Below are 6,000 nucleotides of genomic sequence, written 5' to 3'. Positions count from 1 at the left end.
CTAAGTCACACTTAGAAATATTGGACCCTTTTTCTTTTGTATAAATAGGGGGTCCCAATGGGATAGGGGGCTAACAATTTTCTCTCCAAAACATTTATTGTAGGAACACAAAAGTTTTCCATTGTAGACTTTTCACAATTAAAGAATATGACTTGCAAACTAATCAAACTAGAGTTTTTAGTACCTACAGCAATTTCACAACATCAAGAACAAACCCTAGTGTATACAATGTCAAATTCCATAGTCTCCTATTACATCAAATGAGTGTTTAATTTTTCTTGCAATGTATTGAATAGTAAAGCTTCTGGGCCATAGTCTCAATTACAACTCTTAATCATGTTGGACTTGGATGACACCTATCAACAACGTATCATTATGAGATGCAAAAAAAATTTGGAGTGTACACAATGTTTAGTGTGGATGGGAAGAAATTTCATCCTATTCCAATTGGTTAGGTTAGTAAGGGACCTATTCCAATTTAATGATCTTGGAATTTTGTATACAAGTAATAATCAAGGAAACTTCCACCTAAAATAAGTCAAACTTTTGGCAAGAGAGAAAATTGATGTCTAGACAAATCATGCTAAGGCCAACCAAAATGGACCATATTCTTAATTTCTTATCTCTATTTGTTCCATGTACAAGACTTATAGTCAATGCTTGGCGTATAAAAATTGAACATCTTATCTAAAGTCCATCCTCTAAAAGCTTGAGAAAAAATTCATTTAAACCAACACAATATATAAATGATAAAGGAATCAAAGAAAAATTGTCAAAAATAATGAAAATTTAATCTATGCTTAAATTCTTATAAGGATGAACACAATAGCAATATCCTTTTAAAAAAGAAATTAAAGATTAAAAAATCTATACTTATTTTGTATGTATGATAAAGTCCTATCACAAAGGTTTTTGAGACTCATGTTGATTAGTGATTAGAAGTTATAAAAGAATAATCATCAATATATATATATGAAAGTAGAGATCTCATGTGGGAGTGTTTGAGGTCTTGCCAGGTGACGCTCTAATTTTACATATAACATTTTTTTTTACCTCTTTCATTAAGTTTTTTTTTTTACTGTTACCCAAAAGTTTACATTAATTTATTTTACTATTATCTCATTAGTCTCTCATTAATTGCCTAAGCTGACATCACACATTTCTCTCTTTTTCATGTCTTTTAGCATACCCACCATTTTAATATTTTTAAAAAAGCAAAAAAAATAATAATTAAGGACTAATAGTAATAATTAACCAGATAAGGCCTTGGAGAGAGATAGAGAGACATAAAAATGTTGTAAATTGTTAAATAAAACGCATTGTTTCCCTATCAAAAACCTAAGACTGACAAAACATTTGAAAGAGAGAGAAAGAGAAATCTAAGGGGATGTCTATAAGGTTGAATTTATTCAACCATTTAATTGGCTTTATTTCGTGCCAAATTTGCTTGTATTTCAGCATTTAGTTACCCTGTATTTAGGTGGGTTTGTTGTAAGGATAGTGAGTGAGATAGAGTGAAGTTTGCTCAAGAGTGTGCAAGAAAACAGAGACTCGTGGCTTGGCCACGCGGGTGACTCGCGGCTGCAAGCCGTCAAACGCAGCACACGTGCCAAGCATGCCGGAAGGTGAACAGTCATGCTAGCTGGAGCACTACAGGACAAAACAGGACAACTGGCCATACGGTTATCTCGCGACTTAGTCAAGCCGCGAGGTCAAGCTGCGAGCCACCCCTATTTTGTAAATCCTGACGTTTCACATTCCTTTCCCACTCCAGTATAAATACCCCTTTTACCCACAAATGTAAGAGAGCTTCCAGAGAGAATTTTGAGAGAGAAACCCTAAAGAAAAACAAGATTGATTCACCAACAATCTATACATTAGAGTCTCTTCAAATTCCTTAACTCTCTTCCTCTCCATTGTCAAATTCTTGAGAGGCATTTTACCAAACCTTGTTCTCACCATAATCATCACTGTGAGAGAGCTGTTTGGATTTCTGGGAAGCAGTTAGGAAGGAACCAATCTTCATTGGTTGATGCTACGGTCTAGTAGCGGAATCCGGGAAGTTAGAAAAGAAAAAGGTTCGGCGTAACCTCGTTGGAGCAAGAAGCTTGGAGGGTTTAGGTGCACTGGGTAGATTAGGCTTGGAGGGTCTATTGCTGTCCATGTATCCCAACTATATTTTCTAGTGGATTGTTTACCGCTTGGAGGGCGGCGGAGAGGTTTTACGCCGAGGGTTTCGGTTTCCTCTTCGATAACACATCGCGTGTTGTCTTTGTGTTTGCATCTTCCTTCCTCTTTATCTTTGCCTTATTATTATCTGCTGTGGGTTGTGATTTTAATTTGGCTTAGATAGTTTTACCAATTCCATATTATAGCTTATGTTAATTTTCCGCACACTAGTTGTTTGACATATTGCTTGAATTGGTTAAGTTGTTATTTGGGGATCTAAACGTTCAAGGGTGTTTCTACACATATTTGAACTTTCAATGTCACCTCCGTCATATTGACCCCCCACCACCATCAAGACACCAAAACCCCTACGGGTATTTTTTTCTTCTTTTTAAATTAGGGGATTAAATATGATTTAGGTTTGGGTAATTTGGTTGGATAGTTTTTGTTTTGGATATATAAGTAGAGAGAATATTTGGTACGCAATGTAAAGTCATATTCTACCATGGTTTTAAATCATCTATAAGACACGTGCATACACACTTGCCCACACTATGTTTTAGTGTCGCATTATCAATGAGTGGAAAACAGTGAGAGAGTTGGACATAATTTTATTTCATAGTATTAAATATGTGAACACAACACAAATTATTTGATTTTCACAGTCGTGTTACTCTTTTGCATTTATTTTTTATTTCATGATTAAAAAAAATAATAATCTTACCTTTTTTTTTAGGGTGAAAAATTAATCTTACCTTGAGAAGGCTATAAATATGCAGTGAAACAACAATTATAAATTGCACACATATAACCACTATAATTATTCAGTTCAAGGAATGAGTAAAAAAAAAAATTTGGAGGAATATTGTAGAATAAAAGTTGTTACAAAATGTCTCTCTCAAATACTTCATGCGAGAGTGCATGAGGTCTTGCCAAGTGTCATTTTAATTTTGCATTTAGCCTTTTTTTACCTCTTTCATTAAGTTTTTTTTTTTTTTAATTTTTTATTATTACCCAAAAGTTCACATTATCTTATTTTAGTGGTATCTCATTAATATCTCATTAATTGTTTAAGCTTACACCACACCTTCCACTATTCTTCATGTCTTTTAGCATACCCACTGTTTTAGTTTTAGTTCTTTTTTTCTTTTTTTCCTTTTTTTTTTTTTTTTTTTTTTTTTTTTTTTTTTTAAAATGTAAGGGCTAATAGTAATAACTAATGAGATAAGACTCTAGAGAGAGATACAGAGACACAAAAATGTTGTGGATTGTTAAATAAAATGCACTATTTTACTATATATTACCAAAATAAAAGACTTGAGACTAACAAAACATTTGAAAGAGAGAGAAAGAGGAATCTGAGGGGTCACCACCTCCGTTATACTAACCTCCCACCACCATCAAGACATTGAAATCCCTATGTGTAATCTTTTTTTCTTTTTAAATTAGGGGCTTAAATATGATTTAGGTTAGGTAATTTGGTTAGATAGTTTTTGTTTTGGGTATAAAAGTAGAGAGAATATTTGGTGCATAATGTAAAGTCATATTCTACCATTATTTAATTTTAAATCATCTATAAGACACATGCATACACACTTACTCACAACATGTCTTAATGTCACACTATCGATGAGTGGAAGATAGTCTGAGAGTTGGGTATACTTTTATTCAAAATTGTTTTATATAAAATATCACAAAATTATCCGTGCATCGCATGGGCAACTTAGTAGTTTATAATAAGATGGTGTAAATAAGAAGAGACAAAATAAAGGAAGATGAAGGGAAAGATTAATAGTGATATTAAGATAGAGGGTAGAGGGGAGATGAAAAAGTAAGGGAGGGAGAAGGGTTAAAAGAAAAAAGGATAATGACATGGATGGATACTGATGTAGCTTAACAGAATGGTAGCAACAATAAATATTATGCTTCAGCTTTTAATATATACATAGATATAGATTAGCTTTCCTATTGAAATATTAAAAACTTATTTGATTAAGATGGTTATTTAGAAACTTTCTATCTCCTTCAAATTTGGGTCAAGCATGTGCCACTTTTGTGAAAGTAACATGTCCAACATGCAAACCATTGGGTCACACACATCTTGTTGGTTAGGAATGAAAAATTAATAAATATAAATCAATTTAAGTATCAAATATATTAAAAAATTAAATGACACATCACGGTTTGAACTTAGTTGAATTTCGGTCCAACTTCAAAAACCTTGAACTTCTCTCTTTCTTGGTTCATTAAACAATCTGAGTTTCATAACCATGGTTACGGTTACCAAGCTTATGAAGTTTCATCTTATGAAAATTTATTTATTTTACTAGTCGATAAGAGGAGTTTAGGAATCCTTTTGAATTAAGATTGAACTTTTAGTACCACTAATAGTTAATCTGTGTTTCGCACGGTTGTGTTTTTGTTTTTGTTTATAAGCTTGTATTTATCACAAATAAAAATAATTTTTATTATTGTATAAAGGAGTTTTTTATTATTATTTTGTCTTGGCTTATTTTAATTCATAGATGAAAGTGATCTAGGGGACAAAGTCTACTGGTCCTCACCGGACAAACTGGGCTTCTGCCCTTTTCAAGCAAATTAATTAGCTTTTTGCCCTTCTTCCTAAACTAAATAGGGAAATGCCCCTCTTTTGAAACTCGACTTTTTCAAAATCGAGTTAAACCCTATAGTGACGTTTTCAAGGACCTATAGTGGTGTTTTGTAACTTGATATCCATGAAATCGAGTTATAGGCAATTTTATTGCCTATAACTCGATTTCATGGATATCAAGTTACAAAACGTCACTATAAGTTCTTAAAACGTCACTATAGGTCCTTAAAAACGTCACTATAGGGTTTCAGAATTTTTTTTTTTTTAACTCGATTTTGAGAAAGTCAAGTTTCAAAAGAAGGGCATTTCCCTATTTAGTTTGGGAAGAAAGACAAAAGGCTAATTAATTTGGCTGAAAAGGACAGAAGCCCATTTTGTCCGGTCCTCACCTTATCTGCCGTATATGCCATACAATAGCTGGATAAACAAAAGAAGGGCATGTGTCATATTTTTCCAAAATGCGATGTTGATCTCTATCCCTTTTTTGCCGATGCGTCTGCAGTCTGCACAGCCATTTGCTTCACAGTATGTATGAAGTAGGTGAATGGTCCAGTTCTTAAAATCAACACAAGAAAGTAAAGCCAAAGAAAATAACGAAAACAAACCACGAGAAAGATGAGTGGAGGAATTTGAGAACCCCGTCAATGCGAGTCAACATGCATCTCCAATAATTGAGCTTTGTGTAACAAACTACCATTTAGCTTGCAGAAATTTATATCATTGCCCTCAATGGTTTATTCGTGAATTGACATGAGATAAGTGTGCACTATGCAGAGACGTCAATTGAAACGGGTTGGAGGATCTTCCTGTCGCAATCAGGTATGCAAATACCGATTGCCCCCTACGTGGAGTTAATTTTTAGACTTTAACCCCTCGTACAGTTGTACTTATACTTGACACCAAAATAATAATAATCATAGCACAAAAATATTCAAATACATCATTCAATAAAAGCAAATACTCATATCTATCGATTTCTTCGATCTTTTTATTTTTTTATTTTTTATTCTCATCTTCTCTATGTTACGTCATCTAATATCTATGGTAAGCTTCTGTGTAAGGGACATTATTCTTATGATGAACAGTGCATATTTGGGCATAATTTGATATTTTTTATTTTTTATTTGTCATTTCTCATTAGAGAAAACTTTCATTTGTAAATTTCATGAATTAGTTTTGCTGCACTAATTATGAATTGATTTTGCGTAGTTTAACAATTG

Source organism: Quercus lobata, chromosome 8, assembly GCF_001633185.2.
Source record: "Quercus lobata isolate SW786 chromosome 8, ValleyOak3.0 Primary Assembly, whole genome shotgun sequence".
Classification (NCBI taxonomy): Eukaryota; Viridiplantae; Streptophyta; class Magnoliopsida; order Fagales; family Fagaceae; genus Quercus; species Quercus lobata.
This window is presented reverse-complemented; position numbering follows the sequence as displayed.